Consider the following 21,674-nt stretch of genomic DNA (forward strand, 5'->3'; position numbering starts at 1 on the left):
GAACTTTTTGCTGGACTGTTAAGTGTAAAAACCCGAGCTAATGATAGATCATCACCATATTAACTGTTGATTACAAAAGTACTGCACAGATATTTTGTCATAACTGCCTTTTTTGGTGTTGTGCTTTACATGATAGATTTTGTAGCATTCTAAAAGAGTTTTTATGATATGAAAGGCCAAAACACTAAAAAATTCTTCAGTGTTTGATAGCATGAACAGTTATCTATAGATAATTGGAGTTTTAAAATTTTGTCAATTTCCCCTAATACTGTTCGCTACAGTCTATTCGTAAGCAAGTTTTTCCTTTATCAAACAACTAGCAGTTATATAATTATTTTGTTTTTGTCCAAACAAAACCACTTTATCTTTAAAGTTGCAAGGAATATGTACCTAGGTAGTAATTTACAACCTTGTCAGGGAATTAATGTTAGATGTACACAGTATTTGGGAGTAAAGTTAGGTGAACTAAATGACGCTATTCAGAGAAATAATAACCATTTTAACATCTTATCTTGAATCAGGAAAATGTAAGTTAATGTATGAAATTAATATACATTTCAGTTACTCAAAATAGCTGTGTATATATATATTTTTTTTAAATGTATGGTTCTACAAGAGAGTTTCTCTCCAAAGCTTTCTAAATGACTCTGAGCATCTTTGACTGAAATAAGAGTTGTGGGTTGTGTATTTGAAATGTCTCACCCACATTATGGATGCTCTTTATATTGAAAAACAAAAAGGAGGGTTGATGCTTAATACAATGGAAAACATTTCATTGAATAAGAGAAGGAATTAGAACATATCTTTCTAGGAAGGATCTCCAGAATTTTTAAGAAGTCTCATTCCTCTTAATACTTAGCAAGTTTTTGTATATCTTTGATTTTGCCTGTTTTTTGATATCCTTATTCCATGGAGCAGTGTTACAGGGGAAGTTTAGTATTTAGTTTTGTTTAGTGGTCTTCTAGCCTCTTGTCATAGTTTCATTCGGTGGGAACCTCATAAATTTATTGAAATGTGGAGGATACTGGGAAATGTAAGTCATGAACTCTTTTCTTGAAAATCCTAATCTCATATACCAAAATAAAGCAAAACACAGATTGAGAAAATATGTAGTAAGTTTCAAATGACTGGAATAGGTAATTGGATATTGAAAGGAAGAACTTTTGAGTTGATAGAGTTGGAGTATGTTGGATGCTGGATGGATAGGATTTGGGTAGAAGGTACTCAAAGAGGGAGTGGAAGATAACATGAATTGAGGGTGGAAACATGACTGGCTGGCACACATTTAGGGGAAGAGAAAGCTAGAAGGATAGATTGGGGTTAGAGCTGGAGGATTTGATTGCTAGGCTAAGGCGTTTAGATGTTTTTCAGAATGTTGTGGCTGTTAAGTATTTGTAAATATGATTATGCCAGGATGAATGAAGAAGGTGAATGTGGTAGCCGTGTGCAGGATGGGTTGTGTGGAGAAAGACTAGAAATGGGGTGAGATTGAACATAGCCCAGAAATGATTGAGGCTCCAAGTTGGGTCATTTGGATGGGGAAGGAGAATTGATGGAATTTGACTGGCAGAGTTGGGGAGAAGGGACAACTAAAAAATTAGATGACTGTAAGCCTGGATTATAGGAAGACTGATAAAAACATGGGTGAAACAAGTCAGGTTTGGAAATCACTCGGGAAGAACTGGCAACGGATGAGTTTTAGGTTTGTTGTGTTTGAGGGGGTAGTGGGACGACCACAAAGACACGATCTGTAGACTATTGGAGATGTGAAACTGAGCTCATAGTTAAAGATAACATTTGGAAAACATCTGATAGAGATGCAAGTTGAAACTGATGTAATGATGAAAGGGTGAAAGAGCAAAGAGGCAAAGTGGGCAGGCAGGCAGGGCCTCTCGGAGTTAGGACCCCCAAGTATCTTAGAGCCCACGACCTTAAAGAACCATAGTCAACAGACTTATTCCCCCACCCTCTTCTTTCTGTTTAGTTCCATAATTATTTACTGTTAGCTGTTAAAATTTTATTATATTAATCTGAACTTGGTAAAGATTGAATTTTTCTTTGGAGGCAAAATCCTTTCTCCAGATTTGTAGCATCTAGCATGAATTTTCTATTTTATGTTTCTTATCAAGGATTCATTCTTCTATTCATTGAACCATTTGGAATGACCTACCAGGCGGCCTCATCTTTTTCAACGAGTCTGTTTTCACTCTTTCCTGTTCGGACTTTGGACATCTGATGTATTGTACTAACAATACCCTTTTTAAATTGATTGACTTTGTTTATTTTTTGGCTTTTGTTGCTTTATTTAGCTGGTACCTATTGAGTAGTATCGGAGAAGGCAATGGCACCCCACTCCAGTACTTTTGCCTGGAAAATCCCATGGACGGAGGAGCCTGGTAGGCTGCAGTCCATGGGGTCGCTAAGAGTCCAGCACGGCTGAGCGTCTTCACTTTCACTTTTCACTTTGATGCATTGGAGAAGGAAATGGCAACCCACTCCAGTATTCTTGCCTGGAGAATCCCAGGGACAGGGGAGCCTAGTGGGCTGCGGTCTATGGGGTCGCACAGAGTCGGACACGACTGAAGCGACTTGGCAGCAGCAGCAGTATGTATTATGTTTATATTATGTATACACATTATGTATTATGTGCCATGTGAACACTGAAGTTCTGATATATTTTTTATAATCTCAGGAAAAAAAAAGTTGTCAAATTATGTTTCCTTGACTAGATCCCTTCTTCAGAAATGAAAGTTTTGCTTTCAGAAGAAGTTGCTGGCAAAGGGTCTTTTAAACCATCTCACCCACCATGAAAACAGCTTTTTTTGTTGAGTGTTAGTGGTTATATGATAATGTAACTGGGAGAAGCGCTGATGAATGATTTCTTCAACCTTATCTTGAACACATAGTTTAAGAACTAGATAAGCACATTTTTCATGTTGCAAATGCTAGTAGAGTCTGCAGATACTAAGGTAATATGGTACCCATTCCCTTGTTTATCATAGCATCCAGATTGCTCAGTAATTTGGTTTTCTGTCAGTCAGATTCCTTCCAGTGTCCTAATGGTTCTCTTACTGTCCGTGTAATAGTTTATGATCATCCAAGAGCTGTTTTCCTTTTCCCAACTTGTTTTTAAACTTTAGAATTATTTTATCTAAGGCTTGTTAGCAATTTCTCAAGTTGTTGAATACCTCTGAAAACAGTAAGGGATGGAGTTTAATTAATGTTAATTTTTCTAGAGGGGAAAAATGTCTGTAATTTGTAAATTAAAAAGGAAAAACAAAGCCTGGTGAGTGGGAAGGTTAGGTATATATATTTTTCTTCAAGATACATTTATTGAAAATATAGCTATCCGACTGTAGCTTTATTTTTTTTTTTTAAGTTTTTGACCTTTTCCCCCCTAGTTTTGTTTAGTCAGTGGAGGTGTAGCAATGAGTTGGTGGCATGAAGGGAAGGGAACCAATGATAGTTGAACAGTGCATACATACTAAGTTCCAAGACTGCTGTTCCCTTAGTATGTGTCACTACCGTCTTCCATTAGTCAGTTTTTCAGAATGTAGAAGGCAAGTGTTTCAAGTTTTTGTTTTTGAGTTTTTCCTCTTTAATGTCTCTCTTTCTGGGCTTTCTTGAACTACTGATTTCCTATTTTTTCATTGCTGGTTTCTTTTTCTCTCATCCTCAATCTTGGGTGCCATAATACTTATCTTTCTCTTCTCCTCTCTTGAAGAATTCATCCATTCTTACATCTTTGACTGGTACCATCTCCTTACTCATAATATCCTGGTCTTCATTTTTCAGTCTTTTTGCTGTTTTTGAATCCTAAATACCTGACTGCCTATTTGGCATCTCTACGTGAATGTCATGTTATTACTCAAATTACTAATATTCCAAAAATAAGCTTTGTCCCATGTAACTTACCTGTTAACACTGCTAGTATGCCTGTCACTCAATTGGACTTTTGTTGTGTACTTTTAACTTTGACAATCCTAGGTCACACGTTGGATTATTTCAAAAGAGTGTGGCTAGCTTTCCAGATTCTAGATTATTGCTGTATAATCCCTCTACGTGTCCTGCCAGTTGAATTGATCACATTTGGGTTTGTATTACTGTTGGTGGAATGAAAAGACTTTGAGGTCATTGACTCTTTGGGCCTTAAAGCTATATGCTTGCCATTGTTCATAATTTATGAATTAATGAGTGTTATCAATATCTGTTGCATATCCAATTAGTTTCAGTCAGAATGTTTTGATAGTATGTTGCAAGATTAAAAAAAAATTACTTCGTTCATTCAGCAAATCTTTCTGTAGGTTCTAAACCTGGATTCAGATGTAGGCTCTGCCATAGTACTTACCAGATGATTGTTGGTAAATTATTTTAACCTCTCAGAGCTTATTTCATCTTCAGGAAAGTGGGGGGATAATAGTACTAGATTTTCAGAAGGATTAAATAATATAGACAAACCTATCATCACAACATGTGGCATTTAGTTAGCATTTGTTCAGTTCAGTTCAGTCACTCATGAACTGACTCTTGTCCGACTTCGACCCTATGAGTTGCAGCATGCCAGGCCTCCCTGTCCATCACCAACTCCCGGAGTTCACTCAGACTCATGTCCATTGAGTCAGTGATGCCATCCAGCCATCTCATCCTCTGTCGTCCCCTTCTCCTTCTGCCCCCAATCCCTCCCAGCATCAAGGTCTTTTCCAATGAGTCAACTCTTTGCATGAGGTGGCCAAAGTATTGGGAGTTTCAGTTTTATCATCGGTCCTTCCAAAGAACGTCCAGGACTGATCTCCTTTAGGATGGACTGGTTGGATCTCCTTGCAGTCCAAGGGACTCTCAAGAGTCTTCTCCAACACCACAGTTCAAAAGCATCAATTCTTTGTTGCTCAGCTTTCTTCACAGTCCAACTCTCACATCCATAATGACCACAGGAAAAACCATAGCCTTGACTAGACGAACCTTTGTTGGCAAAGTAATGTCTCTGCTTTTGAATATGCTCTCTAGGTTGGTCATAACTTTCCTTCCAAGGAGTAAGCGTCTTTTAATTTCATGGCTGCAATTAGCATCTGCAGTGATTTTGGAGCTCCCCAAAATAAAGTCTGCCACTGTTTCCCCATCTATTTTCCATGAAATGATGGGACCAGATGCCATGATCTTCGTTTTCTGAATGTTGAGCTTTAAGCCAACTTTTTCACTCCTCTTTCACTTTCATCAAGAGGCTTTTTAGTTCCTCTTCACTTTCTGCCATAAGGGTGGTGTCATCTGCATATCTGAGGTTATTGATATTTCTCCTGGCAATCTTGATTCCAGCTTGTCCTTCTTCCAGCCCAGAGTTTCTCATGATGTACTCTGCAAAGAAGTTAAATAAGCAGGGTGACAATATACAGCCTTGATGTATTCCTTTTCCTATTTGGAACAAGTCTGTTGTTCCATGTCGAGTTCTAACTGTTGCTTCCTGACCTGAATATAGGTTTCTCAAGAGGCAGGTCAGGTGGTCTGGTATTCCCATCTCTTTCAGTATTTTCCACACTTTGCTTCTGCTAAGTCGCTTCAGTCGTGTCCGACTCTGTGTGACCCCATAGATGGCAGCCCACCAGGCTCCCCGTCCCTGGGATTCTCCAGGCAAGGGAGAATGGGTTGCCATTTCCTTCTCCAATACATTAAGTGAAAAGTGAAAGTGAAGTTGCTCAGTCGTGTCTGACTCTTCGCAACCCCATGGACTGCAGCCTACCAGGCTCCTCTGTCCATGGGATTTTCCAGGCAAGAGTATTGGAGTGGGGTGCCATCACCTTCTCCGTTTCCACAGTTTAGCATTTGTTAATTGGTAACTATTATTTTTTGTCATATTTACAGTATTCCTATTACATGCTAGTTACTGTACTTAGGCTGGAAGTTGATATTTTTTGTGTTCTCTAAGGGCAGAGTAATTTATCTGGCACTTCAAACCATTCTCATAAATTCGTAATCCAGCTCTACTTTATTTGAAGTGTCCAAGCCAATTGTTACTGAAAATGGAGACATTTAGATGAGATTTAGTACAGATGAGGAGGGCTTTTGAAGACTGTTTATTCATTTAGTCATGATTTATAACATTGGCAGCTGGTTTGTAGAGATGTAGTTTTCTTACTCTCTTTCTGCATATCTTACACTTTCGCTATTCTGTTAAACAGGCTTTGTACTACAAGAACCCTGTGGGTGTACAGAGAGGTGGCTCAGAGTAACAGCTGAGACATGAATTGGGCCATTCATTAATTTTTTGAGTCAGAAATGTTTTTAATCCAGAAGAAGGAACCACGTATATTTTATAATGAACAAAAGAGTGAATATCCAAATTTTGATTAGATTTTGTATAACTCTACAGTTTTATTTCACAATTACAAGTTTTGATGTTGTTATGTAGTAAAAACTGGAGGTTCTTTATGACATATGACAGAAAGGCCTACGTATCAGAGAAGACTACATACAGAGTTCTATTGCTGAAGATGGTCTGGTAGCTCCCCTTTCCCAATACTATCCCTACTAAGAGATATCCATTTAGTTTAAGTCCAGAACATAGCTGATGAATACCCCACGCATGTGTGTACAAGAAGGTGAATAGATACTACTATTTCACAATGACAACATTTTTCAGAAATATCCTGTTAGCATGGTATAGTGAGAAGTACACTGAACTGGAAATTGAGAGCATTCACCTATCCTTGTTTTGCTGTTAACTCGCTGTATAAGTAAATCTTTTTTTATTACCTGGGTTTCAATTTCCCCAGTGAAGAGTTGGGCTGTGTGTCCATTGCATCTGTAAAATTTTATGTGTTTATTATAATTCCTTAAAAACTTAAAAAGTTGTGTTATTAATTATTATTAAAAAGGAAAAATTTAAAGTTAAGTGATATGGGGGTAGAAATATAAGAATAGGGACCATCTTTGGTAAGTGCTATTTTTGCAGCTAGTTCTACATAGCCTCAGAAGATCACCCTAAAATAATTTTTGTTATGTTTGGCAGTTATTCTTTTTTGCATTTGTGACTTGTGTCATTATTTTAGGGGATTGTGCTGTTTGGACAGAGAAAGCAGTAATTGTGCTTTTTGAAACAGAGAACACAATAATTGAGTTACTCATTTATTTCCATTAAAATATGTACATGTGCTAGTTTACTTCTCTTATCTCTATGCCCACCCCACCCCCCATTTGGGATTGTGAAATTTAAGAGTACACATTTTCATTTTAGTTTCTAAACAATTCCAAACAATTAGTAGTAGGTTGGGTGTTTAAATTAATGTCCAAAGTTTGGGTCTTAGGTTTGAGGTTTGTCTTGTACTTGTATTTTAAAGTGTAGGCTAACCCATGTCCCCCTCTTTTTTCTATGCTTATTTATTATTTAATTTTAGTTTATTGTTATTCCCAGACTCTTATTTATAGTCTTTATACCATACCTCCTATACTGACTTTTGGCAAGAAATTGAAACTATCTCAGGTTGTTCCCTGGAACTAATTTTGAAATAGTGAACTGCAGTTAACTCTTTTTTCTCTTTGCTGTTATTCATTGATTAATGAGTAATGAATTCATTTATTCAGCAAATGTTTATTTGATGTGTACTGTGTGCGAGGTATTCTGTTAGGCACTGGGGACACCATGGTGAATAAAAACAGAGGGCCCTGCCTTCATAGAACTTACAGTCCCAGGAAAAGGATAAGTTATGAGCAGATATGAGTAGGGTAAGCCTTGAAGGGGAGGTTAAGAGATACGATCATGCCTTTTCTTTAGGGTGGGGTATGCTTAAAGATTTTTGGTGAAGTAGTCTGAATATATAATTTTCAGATACGAGCCTGTAGATTTTGTACTGGATTCCCTTGAGGACTTGTTAAAAATGGAACCTGGGCCTGTGCCCAGACAAACAAAATCAGAATTCTTTGGGGTGAGTCCTAGGATTCTGCATGGGACATGGACTCTTAGACAGTCTCTAGTTTGGAAACTATGGTTGTAGGGAAGGAACATGAATTTTTGTTTTGTTTGGTAATTTTATAAATGAAAAATTTCAAACATTCACAGAAGTGGGGAAAATAGCATAGTGAACCCCCACTACCCAGATTCTGCAATTTTCAAAATTTTGTCACACTTGCTTCATCAAATACCCTTTTTTGTTGCCAAAACATTGTAAAGCAAATTCCAGACATTGTCATTTCACCCTTACATACTTGAATAAACATCTCTTAAATTTTTTTTTCTTATATTAACACAGTGGCCATTATCGAGTCTTAACAAAATGAAAAGCACGTTGGTACCATTAATTCCCAGTTTATATTCATATTTCTCTGGTTGTCTAAAACAATGTCTGTTTTGCAGTTGTTTTGTTAGAATCTAGATCTGGACAGATTCTATGTGTTACATTTGTTTCCTAGGTCCTTTATTAACAAATCTCTTTTTAATGTAGAGCATTCCCCGCGCCCCACCCCCACCCCATCCCCTCTATCTACCACCCACATTGTCTTGTTGAAAGAACTAGGTCATTGGTACCATGCAATATTTCACATTCTGAATTTTTTTGTTTGTTTTCTTGTCATGTCATTTAACTTGCTTCTATATCATACATATTTCCCGTAAGTTAGATCTAAAAGCTTGATTTAATTATTTCAGTTTAGTCAGTAGTGTTTCATAGATTGTATTCTCTTTTGCATCACATCAAGAGGCACATAGTATCTGGCTGACCCACCCTTTAGAATGCTAAGGTTTATCAGTGTGTTCAGGTGGTGACAGCCTGAAATAACTTGCTTTGTAAAAATCCTTTAGTATCCTTTCAGCTAATGGTTCCATCCATTTATAATTTTTAGCTGAAGCAGTTATTCATTAGGGAGAGCAAAATAATGGTTTTCTAATTATATCATTCCTTTCACGTTTATTAACTAATTCTTCTGTTAAGAGAACGTAAGGATTTAAGAACTTTTACTCATCGTCTGTAGGGCTGTTTGCTTATCATGATATAGAGTTCATAAAGTACAGGACGAATGCTTCAGCCTTTTTCTTTCTTTCTTTATTTTTACATTTTTATTGGACTATAGTTGATTTATAATGTGTTAGTTCCAGGTGTACAGCAAAGTATGAATCAGATACACATATGTCAACTTTTTTTTGTTTTTTTAAGATTCTTATAGTCTTTCTCTTTATTTGCCACTTTTCAGAGTAAGTATTTTAGAGGTTTAGTGTGCTAGACATGGCACAAATTGGGTATTTAAGGGAAATTAAAGAAAAGGGCTATTTACAAACATACAGACAGTATTTAAGGAAATCAGTAGGAATAGTGGAGTACCCTGGGACAAGAAACACTGGAGAGAGACCTACTACCACCTTTAGGCCTGAAGGGACAAAGGAAGAGAGCAGGAGGGAAGGGTAGCCTTATGAAGGGGGCTTTTTGGCTAGGGATGTGGTTTTAAGTAGAGAAAGAACCAGGGAAATATATCCCCTCCCACCCTATAGTCTCCTACTGTGGGCTCCCTTTACCTGAAAAGCTGGTATACAAAAGAACCCATTGCTCCAGGCAATAAAAAAGTATAAAGTGTTAGTTGCTCAGTTGTGTCCAACTCTTTGCGTCCCCATGGACTGTAGCCCACCAGGCTCCTCTGTCCATGGGATGCTTTAGGTAAGAATACTGGAGTGGATTGTCATTCCCTTCTCCAAGGGATCTTCCTGACCCAGGAATTGGAACTCAGGTCTCCTCCATTGCAGGCAGATTCTTTACCATCTGAGCTACCAGGGAAGCCCCTGTTCATAAAGGTCAGCAAATAAGATAGACCCAATGCTTATTTATTTATCTCTCTTTTTTTTTGCATTATTGTGTAAACCATTAAAAATGTGTATATATATATATAGAGAGAGAGAGATGTGTTTTAGTCAGTTTTTGTCATCTTTGCTGTGTTCAGTTTGTCTTGTTTTTGACTAGTGGAAGCCTCTTTATGTTGACTCCCATGTTGTTTGTCTATGATCTTAATAATCTTTGAGGAACTTCCTTGTTTCTTGATGTAATAAGATGCTCAGGCTCATCTTGTACCTTTTTTGCCCCAGACTTGGAAGTCAGCTGTTAGTGGGGAATGATATTCTGACACTCCATCCTGGATGCTAGGAGTACTCATTGCTGAATGGTTGGTGGGTGATAGTGGGGTGGGGTCTGAAATCCTGAATTGTACTCTAGTTGACACTGTAAATTGAAAAACTTGTGTGGCCTCAGACAGCTGATATTTACTCTCTGACCCTTGTTTTTCATTAGGAGTATAATACAAAATTCACTAGTTGAAACCATCTCCAAATTGTTGTTAGATACAAGTTGCTTTAAATTCCCAGCCTTATTAAGAAATTGTTTTAGATTTGTCTTCTATCCTTTTTGTTAATTTTTAAAATTGTAATAGTTCTTTAACAATAGGACAAAGAAAATGTTTCTCTGATTTTTATCATCCACTCTTAAAAGTATTTACTTGTCTCACCCTAATTGTATTTCCTCTGCTTATTTCTAGTAATGCTTAGTCATGGAGGCAGTGTTGTCTAGTGGTTGAGAGCATGTGCTTTGGAGTCAGGTTGTGTGATTTTTAATCCCAGCCAGATCCACCACTTAGTAGCCTTGTGAGTTTCAGTAGAAGTCTTAACTTCCTTAAAACTCAAATCCATACATCATCCTCACATAAGATTAATCATAGACTCTTAATAGGGCTGTTAGGAATATTAAATGTGATAATGCTAGTGCATGTAACGAGTTTTGCTCAGTTCCCAGTATTTAGTAAATGTTGGCTATCATTGTCGTCATTATGTCTTCATAATTTGTCTGGGAAAAAAGGACTTCGGTTCCACTGGCATTATTATCTACTGCCCCACTCCACAGACCAAATTTTTACTTAGTTGAGTGATCTTGGACAAGTTATCTCACTTCTTTGAACTTGAATATATTTAATCTGCAAAATGAGAATCATGATAATATTTCTTCATAGGTTTAATCATGAGGATTAAGTGAAATAATTTATTTGCAAGTTCCCTAAGTCCATCCAGGTGTTGATAATAGTTACTCCTTTCTTTGCTATAGTTTTATGTTACAAATTTGATGAAGGATCCACTGTTACAAACACTAGTACTTGGAAACTTGGGAGAAGAGTAGGAGATTCTTTATTTCAAATGTTTCTCAAATCTGCTCTTTGCTTTCTGTTACTGCTGCCCTACTTAAATCCAAATTTTCAACCAATATTCTTGGGTTTAGTGGGACGTCCTCGAAATTTGCCAGTATAGTCCATACCTATGCCTTTCTTTTTCTTAACTTTAGTGCTTTTGGTCATATGGTCTTAGCTTATGTATATACTTAGTCTTAATTCCTACTATTCTCCAAAACAGACTATATGTTCCAGGTGGATTTTGTCTCCGTCTCCAGCATGAGCCTGATCTTTCCTCCTAGGCCTTCTCTTTCTCTCCTTTTGAGTTCTTCTCAATGTCATCTTGAGTTCTTCTCAATGTGGTCTTTGCCAGTTTTCTCATCTTTGTAGTCTAACATAAGTCACAACTGTGTTACATTGCTATTTTCCCTTTTGAATTTCTATAAATACTTGTAATCTGTCTCAGGTAGTTTAATACTTGATCAAAACTATCTTGTGTGAGTCTGTCTTAAGGTCTTAAGTGTTACTATTCAATTAATATTTGTTGTAAATAGTTATTTGTTGCCCCCCCCCCCCTTCTGAATGAATTAGTTAGGACTCTTGTCAGTTATACATGATAGCTTTCAACTTCAGTTTTCCTAGGCAAAAAAATTTTTTCTAGAGTCAGGGAACCTGGTCTCATTTAAAGTAAAGGTTCAGTTGAACTTCAGTAAGATTTGAAGCTTGGGCCTCAAATGCAGGCAAGCGTTTATTCTCTTCTTGCTTTGTGTTGTCATTCTCTCTGACAGTAAACTAATGTTAGTCACTTGTAGGGGATATGTTTGCCCAAAGCACTGGCTTTATATTTAACAACTTCAACTACTGACTGTAAATCTTGGGGTCTCAAACCTAGCGTTCTGGAGCAAAAGATGCATCGATTCAGCTTGGGTCAGGTGCTCACCCCTATGATAAGGATCACATGAGAACTGTGATTGGGGAGGCAGTTCCTGGGAAAAGAACAGTGGGGGAAGGCAGACTCTAACATCGTCTTCTCCCTTTTTCTTTTTTTTTTTTGATCTTGAATTGATTGAACTCTCTTCAACAGCCATTTCCTCAGTCTGTGAAATAGAGTTAAACGATAATTTATTTCAGAGGGTGGTTGTAAACTTTAAATGTGATCATCTGTAAAGCAGGGGTTTGAAACCTCATGAACAAGTTGTGAGAGTAAATGGCTGCCCCTCGGTCCCTTTTGCCCTCGTGTCCTATGCTCCTCTGGTCTGGCCCCAGAGCCTTTTGCCTGTAGTAGTTAATCCTGCCATTCTAGGTTGTTAGCTGTCTTTTGGCATTACCCGACTCAACCCACTGCCCCATGGCTTTTCTCATCTTTTGAGTAGAAGAGCATGAAGAAGTTATGTAAATATTTAATATAATTAAATGAATTATTATAATTACAATCTAAATAAAAACAGTAGGCTTATTTTTGTAATTGTGGCATTCAGGCTCTGTCCCTGTGCCTTCCTTGCTTATGGTAGGGGCCAAGTAGCCATTTAATGTAGTGATTGGAGGCTAAAAGGGCCTATGGAGATTCCATTCCTTTTACTAGGAATCTTTATTGTAACACATTGAAAACTCAACCCCAAATAACTTAAATAACAACGGATGTTTCTTGCCTCTGAATAGTTGATTGATAGATTCTAGCTTCAGAAATGTCTTTTTTCTGGGCCCAGGCAGTATGACTGGGAGCTAGTTTTCTAAATCAGCTAGTTTAGTATTGTCTCCTTTCTTAGATACATAACTCCTTGTGGTTGTAAGGTGCCTGCCACTAGGCTCCATGACTGCCTGTTCAGGTCCAGTGGGAAGAAAAAGTCTTTTCTTCTAACTGATCTCGTGGACTGGATCCTGTGCCTGTATCTTAATCAGTCACAGTGGTCTGAAGAGTGGTATGATGATAAGTATAGGTTTCCACTGTGCTGTAGTCTCAGAACTGGGATAGAGTCAGCTTATCCCAAGATAAGTGTTCGAGTTGCATGAAGGCGGGATGGAAATTTCAGTTTCCAAGATAAAGGGAGATGATGACCTGCTGGGCAGTCCCAAAGAGCAGTAGCTCCTCATTAAGAGAAACCCAAGTTATGATAATTTATTCTTCCTTATCATTTTTGGAAATGCTCTTTTTAAAAAACTAAGTTGTTATCTGACGTTAGAGTTAGAATAAGTAGTGTCAGCTAGTTGCCAAAAACCGCCAGCTTAAGACCATAGCTGGGATAGCATTTGGTCCTTTAACGAAAGGATACCTGAATGCTGCTTTGCTTTAATGATATGTCTTTGGGTAACTTAGCGAAAGAATTGCAAATGCCTGTTCATGGATCAACCACATCAAAGCCCAAATAGGGATTCTGATAGTCTTCACCATGGCCTTACCATATGAGAATTGGAGTTGGAAGATGTAGTATGCTCAAGAGGGTCTGGGTGACAGCATAGCCAGGTTTGGGAGAACTGACTCAGTTGCCCAGTAGCTAGACATCAAGCCTCCTGCATATGCTTGTTGATTTGGTCTCTCAAAAGAGATTAGAAGTTTACTGTTCCTATGAGATTAATATTTTTTCCTAAATGAAAACATTTAAGTTGCTTAAATAACTCTTGACCTTCTGAGCTATTATATATTGAGATACTGATGCTCAACATGTAAACTCCATGAGAGCAGGTACCCGATTGTCCAACTCACTGATGGGCCACTAGTTCTGAGAGCAGTGCCTGGCATATTTTTAAGTTTTCAATAAATATTTGTTTGTTGTTGAATTACTGGAAAATATTTTTTGTATGTTTCTGTGATGAAAGCCAGGAATGGCTGACTTGAGGTTAAGAGAGAGGTGTAATTGGTAATTGATTTAAATCTAAGCTGTATCTATTTTAGGGGGATAATATATTTTAAAACTAAAAGTGGTATGTGTAAAGGAATAGGTGGGGTCCGCCACACCCCAGTATCTTTTACTTTTAGATGAAAGACCAAAAGCTAGTGATACTCATTTTTATAACTTCGCACTTTCATTATTTTATTTAATCTTTACAGCAATCCCATGGGCTGGCTGATGCAGATATTAATCTTTATAAATTAAATTAAACCTTAGGAAAGGTAAATGAATTTCCCAACATACAGCATATCATCAGTAAGTGGCAGGCTTTCTGATCCTTACTCTGTAGCATAGTGGAAAGTGCATCAAAGTTGGAGATAACACAGCACCAAGGGAAGTGCTTCCACAGCACTTAGGAGAGTGCTTTGAACACAGAAGGTACAGAGTGAAAAACATTTAAATTGAAAGGTATGGGGGTTGGTAAACAACGGAATAGGGAAGGTGAGCTATGTAGTAGTAGGGAAAAGATCTTGCCAAGTGTTTATTGACAGTGTTGGAGGGGAAGGTAAGTTGTGTAGTATTTTACTTCAGAAGCAGTTGTCTAGAACTTGATTGGATAAGGGATGGAAGTCAGTTCTTGATCAAAGTGCAATGTATTTATTGCAAGGTTTAGATAACTTTCTGCTAAAACATATCTTTGTTGGATTTGACATGTCTGGAAAGTGTTAGTAGGCAATCCAAGCTATGAAGCATGGCGATTTGAAGTAGAAGAAAATGATTATGATGGTGAAGATTAATGGCACCATCATGCACGGTACTTTGACAGTAGACAGTAATAACGTTTTACTAAATTGGCATGAAATAAGATATAGGATGACTTTGGGAATATGTTAAAAACATTAATAACTGTGTATTTGGTGACAGGATTACTGTCCTGTCACAGAACTGAACATTTATCAGGGGCTGGGGTAGAGGATTGACTTCAGAGAGGTACAAGGGAATACAGGGTGATGGAAGTGTTCTGTATCTTGATTGAAGTTGTGGTGGTGGTTATACAGCTGTTAGTTTGTCAGAATTCACTGAACTCAAACCTAAAAAGGATGGATGAATCTTGCTTTATGTAAATTATTCCTCAATAAACTTGACTTTTTAAAAAAGAAAAAATGCTTATTTGGTGAAAGGATTAGTAGTTCCTGTGACAGAACTAACATTTGTTTGCTACTGTCAGTAATATGGTCTTGGACTATGAAGGTTGTGTCTGTGTATGGCTTCAGTTATATGTATGTATGTGTCACTAAAGCTGAAACTCCAGTACTTTGGCCACCTCATGCGAAGAGTTGACTAATTGGAAAAGACTCTAATGCAGGGAGGGATTGGGGGCAGGAGGAAAAGGGGACGACAGAGGATGAGATGGCTGAATGGCATCACCCACTTGATGGACATGAGTCTGAGTGAACTCCGGGAGTTGGTGATGGACAGGGAGGCGTGGCGTGCTGCGATTCATGGGGTCGCAAAGAGTCGGACATGACTGAGTGACTGAACTGAACTGATGTGTCACTTGGGAAGGACCTGTGCTGACTAAGTTTTGAAGTATGATTGAAAAACAACTGATACTATTTGTGGCCAGTGATAAAATTAGGGCTTTTTGGTGAAAATTAGGATTTTGGAAAACCTGTATTTGCTACCGTGTGACAACTTTCCAGTACCTAAAAATTTTTGTCATGTAGTTGGTGGTAACATTAATAAATGTGATTTTTCAATATAGTGTGATGAAATGTATCAACATTTGGAAGAGCTCATAATTTAGTGGGCCAGTATTTTCTAAATTACCAATTATAAAATCATCCGTTAGTACAAGATCTAAAGAGTACAAGAAGTTCATTGCTGCAGTTTCAGATTCCATCTTGTAACTGACTTTTTTTTTTTGGTCATACTTTGAAGCATGTGGGATCCTAGTTCCCCAGCCAGGGAGCAAACCCAGGTCCTGGCAGTGAAAGTGCAGAGTCCTAACCACTGAACCACCAGGGAAGTCCCCAATGCATTTGTTTTTAAAAATCCTTTCTGAAGAAGTAAAACTCTCACTGTTTGCAGATGACATGATCCTCTACATAGAAAACCCTAAAGACACCACCAGAAAATTACTAGAGCTAATCAATGAATATAGTAAAGTTGCAGGATATAAAATCAACACACAGAAATCCCTTGCATTCCTATACACTAATAATGAGAAAATAGAAAGAGAAATTAAGGAAACAATCCCATTCACCATTGCAACGAAAAGAATAAAATGCTTAGGAATATATCTACCTAAAGAAACTAAAGACCTATATATAGAAAACTATAAAACACTGGTGAAAGAAATCAAAGAGGACACTAATAGATGGAGAAATATACCATGTTCATGGATCCGAAGAATCAATATAGTGAAAATGAGTATACTACCCAAAGCAATCTATAGATTCAGTGCAATCCCTACCAAGCTACCAACGGTATTTTTCACAGAGCTAGAACAAATAATTTCACAATTTGTATGGACATACAAAAAACCTCGAATAGCCAAAGCAGTCTTGAGAAAGAAGAATGGAATTGGAGGAATCAACCTGCCTGACTTCAGGTTCTACTACAAAGCCACAGTCATCAAGACAGTATGATACTGTCTTGATATAGATCAGTGGAACAAAATAGAAAGCCCAGAGATAAACCCACGCACCTATGGACACCTTATCTTTGACAAAAGAGGCAAGAATATACAATGGAGAAAAGACAATCTCTTTAACAAGTGGTTCTGGGAAAACTGGTCAACCACTTGTAAAAGAATGAAACTAGAACACTTTCTAACACCATACACAAAAATAAACTCAAAATGGATTAAAGATCTAAACATAAGACCAGAAACCATAAAACTCTTAGAGGAGAACATAGGCAAAACATTCTCCGACATAAATCACAGCAGGATCCTCTATGACCCACCTCCCAGAATATTGGAAATAAAAGCAAAAATAAACAAATGGGATCTAATTAAAATTAAAAGCTTCTGCACAACAAAGGAAACTATAAGCAGGTGAAAAGACAGCCTTCAGAATGGGAGAAAATAATAGCAAATGAAGCAACTGACAGACAACTAATCTCAAAAATATACAAGCAACTCCTGCAGCTCAATTCTAGAACAATAAACGACCCAATCAAAAAATGGGCCAAAGAACTAAATAGACATTTCTCCAAAGAAGACATACAGATGGCTAACAAAAACATGAAAAGATGCTCAACATCACTCATTATCAGAGAAATGCAAATCCAAACCACAATGAGGTACCACTTCACGCCAGTCAGAATGGCTGTGATCCAAAAGTCTACAGGCAATAAATGCTGGAGAGGATGTGGAAAAAAGGAACCCTCTTACACTGTTGGTGGGAATGCAAACTAGTACAGCCATTATGGATAACAGTGTGGAGAGTCCTTAAAAAACTGGAAATAGAACTGCCATACGACCCAGCAAACCCACTTCTGGGCATACACCCCGAGGAAACCAGAATTGAAAGAGACACGTGTACCCCAATGTTCATTGCAGCACTGTTTATAATAGCCAGGACATGGAAGCAACCTAGATGTCCATCAGCAGACAAATGGATAAGAGAGCTGTGGTACATACACACAATGGAGTATTACTCAGCCATTAAAAAGAATACATTTGAATCAGTTCTAATGAGGTGGATGAAACTGGAGCCTATTATACAGAATGAAGTAAGCCAGAAAGAAAAACACCAATACAGTATACTAATGCATATATATGGAATTTAGAAAGATGGTAACGATAACCCTGTATGCGAGAGAGCAAAAGAGACACAGATGTATAGAACAGTCTCTTGGACTCTGTGGGAGAGGGAGGGGGTATGATTTGGGAGAATGGCATTGAAACATGTATAATATCATATAAGAAACGAATTGCCAGTCCAGGTTCGATGCAGGATACAGGATGCTTGGGGCTGGTGCACTGGGATGACCCAGAGGGATGGTATGGGGAGGGAGGTGGGAGGGGGGTTCAGGATTGGGAACACATATACACCCGTGGCGGATTCATGCTGATGTATGGCAAAACCAATACAATATTGTAAAGTAATTAGCCTCTAATTAAAATAAATAATTTAAATTAAAAAAAATCCTTTCTGATGATCTTTTAGTCAGTGTGCTAAAACTATTCATATTTAATGTAGTATTAATGCTTTTGGTTTCTTTCCCATTTTCTTACTTATTTTGTACATTTTCCCTTTGTTTTTGTTTCATTTGCCTCTTTCTTGCCTTCTTTTGGATTACTTTTACATTTTTTAGTATCCATTTTAGTTTATTGTGTTTTTGATTATATGTTTTTTGTGTGTGGTTTTTTTTTAGTGGCTGCTTGCTGTTCTAGGGATTTCAATATACATGCCTAACTTTTCACAATATGCTATCACTTCTTAAGGAATGTAGAAACCTTATGCTGTAAATGCCCCTTCACCCTCCCCTTTATGTTGTGGTCATCTGATGTATGTCTGCTATGTGCTTAGTCGCTCTGTCGTGTCCAACTCTTTGCAACCCCATGGACCGTAGCCCGCAAGGCTCCTCTGTCCATGCGATTTCCCAGGCAAAAATACTGGAGTGGGTTGCCGTTTCCTTCCCCAGGTTTCAGCTATACCCACTGTAAATCCCTTAAGAAAATGTTATAATTTTTGTCTCCATTGGTCAGATGTATTTTAAATAACTCAATAGGAGAAGAATAGATACTTATCATGTTGGCTGCTCTTCTTTTTTGCCTCACGTTCCAAGTTTCCTTCCACTGTCATTTTCCTTCTGTCTCAAGAACTTCATGAACTTTTTCTTTTTTTTTTTTTTAAGTTCTTTTACAGCAGGTCAGTTTGCTATGATTTTTCATAGTTTTCCTTCCTGTCAGGCTTTTAAAAATTATATTTTTATTCCTGAAGGATATTTCCGGTGGCTATAGAATGTGGGTTGACAGTTCTTTCCTTTTGATACTTTAGAAATGGTGTTCTACTTCTTTCAGAGGTTTCACGTAGTTTCTGGTGAGAAATTTGCAATTATCCAATTCACTCTTCCCCTGTAATTAATTTCATTTTTCTCTGGTTGTCCTCTAGGTATTTTCCTTGTTTTTGGTTTTCAGCAGTTTGATTATGATTCAGGTTCCTTTGGGATTATCCTGTTGGGTTTCACTGAGCTGCTGGAATCAGTAGTAAACATGGGAAGTTTTCAGCCTTTGTTTCTTCAAACATTTTTACCACACCAAACTCTTTCTCCTTTCCTTTTGGGACTCTTTAAGAGCACAAATGTTCCCTTCTGCTGTTTTCCCACAGGTCCCTGGGGCTCTGATCATTTAAAACCTTTTATTTTTTTTCCCTGTGTAGATAATTTCTACTGATTTATCTTCAAGTACAGGCATACCTCGTTTTATTGTGCTTTATTTTATTGCACTTCACAGATACCACATTTTTTACAGATCTGTGGCAACACTGTGTTCTGCAAGTCTAGTGGTGTCATTTTTCCAACGGCATTTGCTCACTTTGTGTCTTTATGTCACATTTTGGTAGTTCTTGGAATATTTCAAACTTTATTTATTATGGGGATCTGTGATTAGTAATTCTTGATGTTAGTACCATGACTATTGAAGTCTCCAGTGGTGCATTTTTTTAATCAATAATTTATTTTAAAATTAAGGGTGTGCATTGTTTTTCAGACATAATGTTATGGTACCCTTAAGTGTGGCTCGCTTTATTGCAGTATTTGCTCTATTGTGGTAGTCTGGAATCAAACCCACTCTATCTCTAGCGTTTGCCTCCATAGTCAGTCTTTTCTCTGTCATCTCCATGCTGCTGTTGAGGTTACTGAGAGTGTGTTTTTCTTTTTGGTCATTGTATTTTTCCCTTCTCAATTTTCCACTTAGTCCTTTTTCTTATTGCTTGCATTGTCTAACCATTAATTTTAAGTGCTTGCCTTATTTTGGGGAGCGTTTTAATAATAGCTGTTTTAAAAGTCTGTGTTAGATAATTCCAACCTTTGTGTCATTTTGCTGTTGGTGTCCTGTCGTTGATCTTTCTTCTAATTTTACAGGATGTTACAAATTAGTGCAGAGAGATCTAGTGCTCCCTTTATCCAGTTTTCCTCAAAGGTTATATTATGTGTAACCTTGGTGCAGTATCAAAACCAGAAAATTGTAGTTTTTATGTATACACAATGTGTGTGTATAGTTCTGGGCCGTTTTTTCATGTTGAGATTCCTGTAGCCACTGCTGCAATCAAGATACAGAACTAATCCATCACAGCAAAGATTTCCCGGTGTTACTCCTGTTTAGATGTATCCCTCCACCTTCACATCCCTAACACCTGGAAACCACTAATTTGTTCTCCATCTCCATAAGTTTTTCATTTGAAGAATGTTACTAGAACAAAATCATACAGTAAACAGCCTTTGATTTTTTTTTTTTCTTTTTTTACTCCTCAAAATGCCCCTGAGATCCATTCCCGATGTTGGAGGAATCAGTAGTTGACTCCTTTTTAGAGCAGGCTATTATTCCATAGTGGGCTTCCGAGGTGGTTCGGCAACCCACTCCAGTAGTCTTGCCTGGGAAACCCCATGGCCAGAGGAGCCTAGTGGGCTATAAAACATGGGGTTGCAAAGAGTCAGCCATGACTGAGCAACTGAGCATGTTCTTGTGCCTCTCAAAGGGACATTATTCCCTAGTATGGATGTACTGCAGTCTGTTTAGCCATTTACCTGTTGAAGATAATTTTTGTTGTTTCTATTTTTTGGCTGTTAGAGATAAAGCTGCTGTGAGCATTTGTGTGGAGATTTTTGCATGTACATTGTTTTCGTTTCTCTGGGATGAACGTCCATGAGTGCAAATGCTTGGTCATATAATTTGTTGTTGTTCAGTTCCTAAGTCATGTCCATGTTTGCGACCCCATGGACTGTAGTACACCAGGCTCCTCTGCCCTCCACTATTTTCTGGAGTTTGTGCGAATTCTTGTCAATTGAGTTGGTGATGCTATCTAACCATCTCATCTTCTGCCGCCCCCTTCTCCTTTTGCCTTCAATCTTTTCCAGCATCAGGTCTTTTCCAGTGAGTTGACTCTTGGTATCAAGTGGCCAAAGTTTTGGAGTTTCAGCTTCTGCATCAGTCTTTCCAGTGAATATTCAGGGTTGATTTCTTTTAGGATTGACTGATGTGATCTTGCAGTCCACGGGACTCAACGGTCTTCTCCAGCACCACAATTGTTGTTTTGTTGCTAAGTTGTGTCCGACTCTTTGCGACCGTGTGGACTGTGGCTTGCCAGGCCCCTCTGTCCATGGGATTTCCCAGGCTAGAATACTGGAGTGGGTAACCATTTTCTTCTCCAGGGGATCTTCCCGACCCAGGGATCTAACCACCACCACAATTAGAAAGCATCAGTTCTTAAGTGCTCAGCCTTCTTTATGGTCCAACTCTCACATCTGTGCATGCCTCCTGGAAAAACCATAGTTTTGACTGTATGGACTTTTGTCAGTCATATGATACTCGTTACAAAGCTATTTTCCAGAGTGACTCTCCCATTTTCTATACCACCCTGCAATGTATGAGCGATTCTGTTTCTCTGCATTCTGGTCAGCATTGAAATTGTAACTGTTTTTCATGTTGGTTGTTGTAATGAGTATATCATGGCTAATGATACTTAATATCTCTTCATCACCTATTGGTCATCA

At 37.9% G+C, this 21,674-nt stretch overlaps 1 protein-coding gene across 3 annotated transcripts in view; it reads left to right on the forward strand.

Moving 5' to 3' along the window:
• Positions 1 to 21,674, forward strand: part of ROCK1 (Rho associated coiled-coil containing protein kinase 1) — a 124,723-nt gene that overhangs the window by 1,558 nt on the left and 101,491 nt on the right. The window lies entirely within an intron of this gene.

The sequence above is a fragment of the Bos javanicus genome, chromosome 24 (genome assembly GCF_032452875.1).
Source record: "Bos javanicus breed banteng chromosome 24, ARS-OSU_banteng_1.0, whole genome shotgun sequence".
Taxonomy (NCBI): Eukaryota; Metazoa; Chordata; class Mammalia; order Artiodactyla; family Bovidae; genus Bos; species Bos javanicus.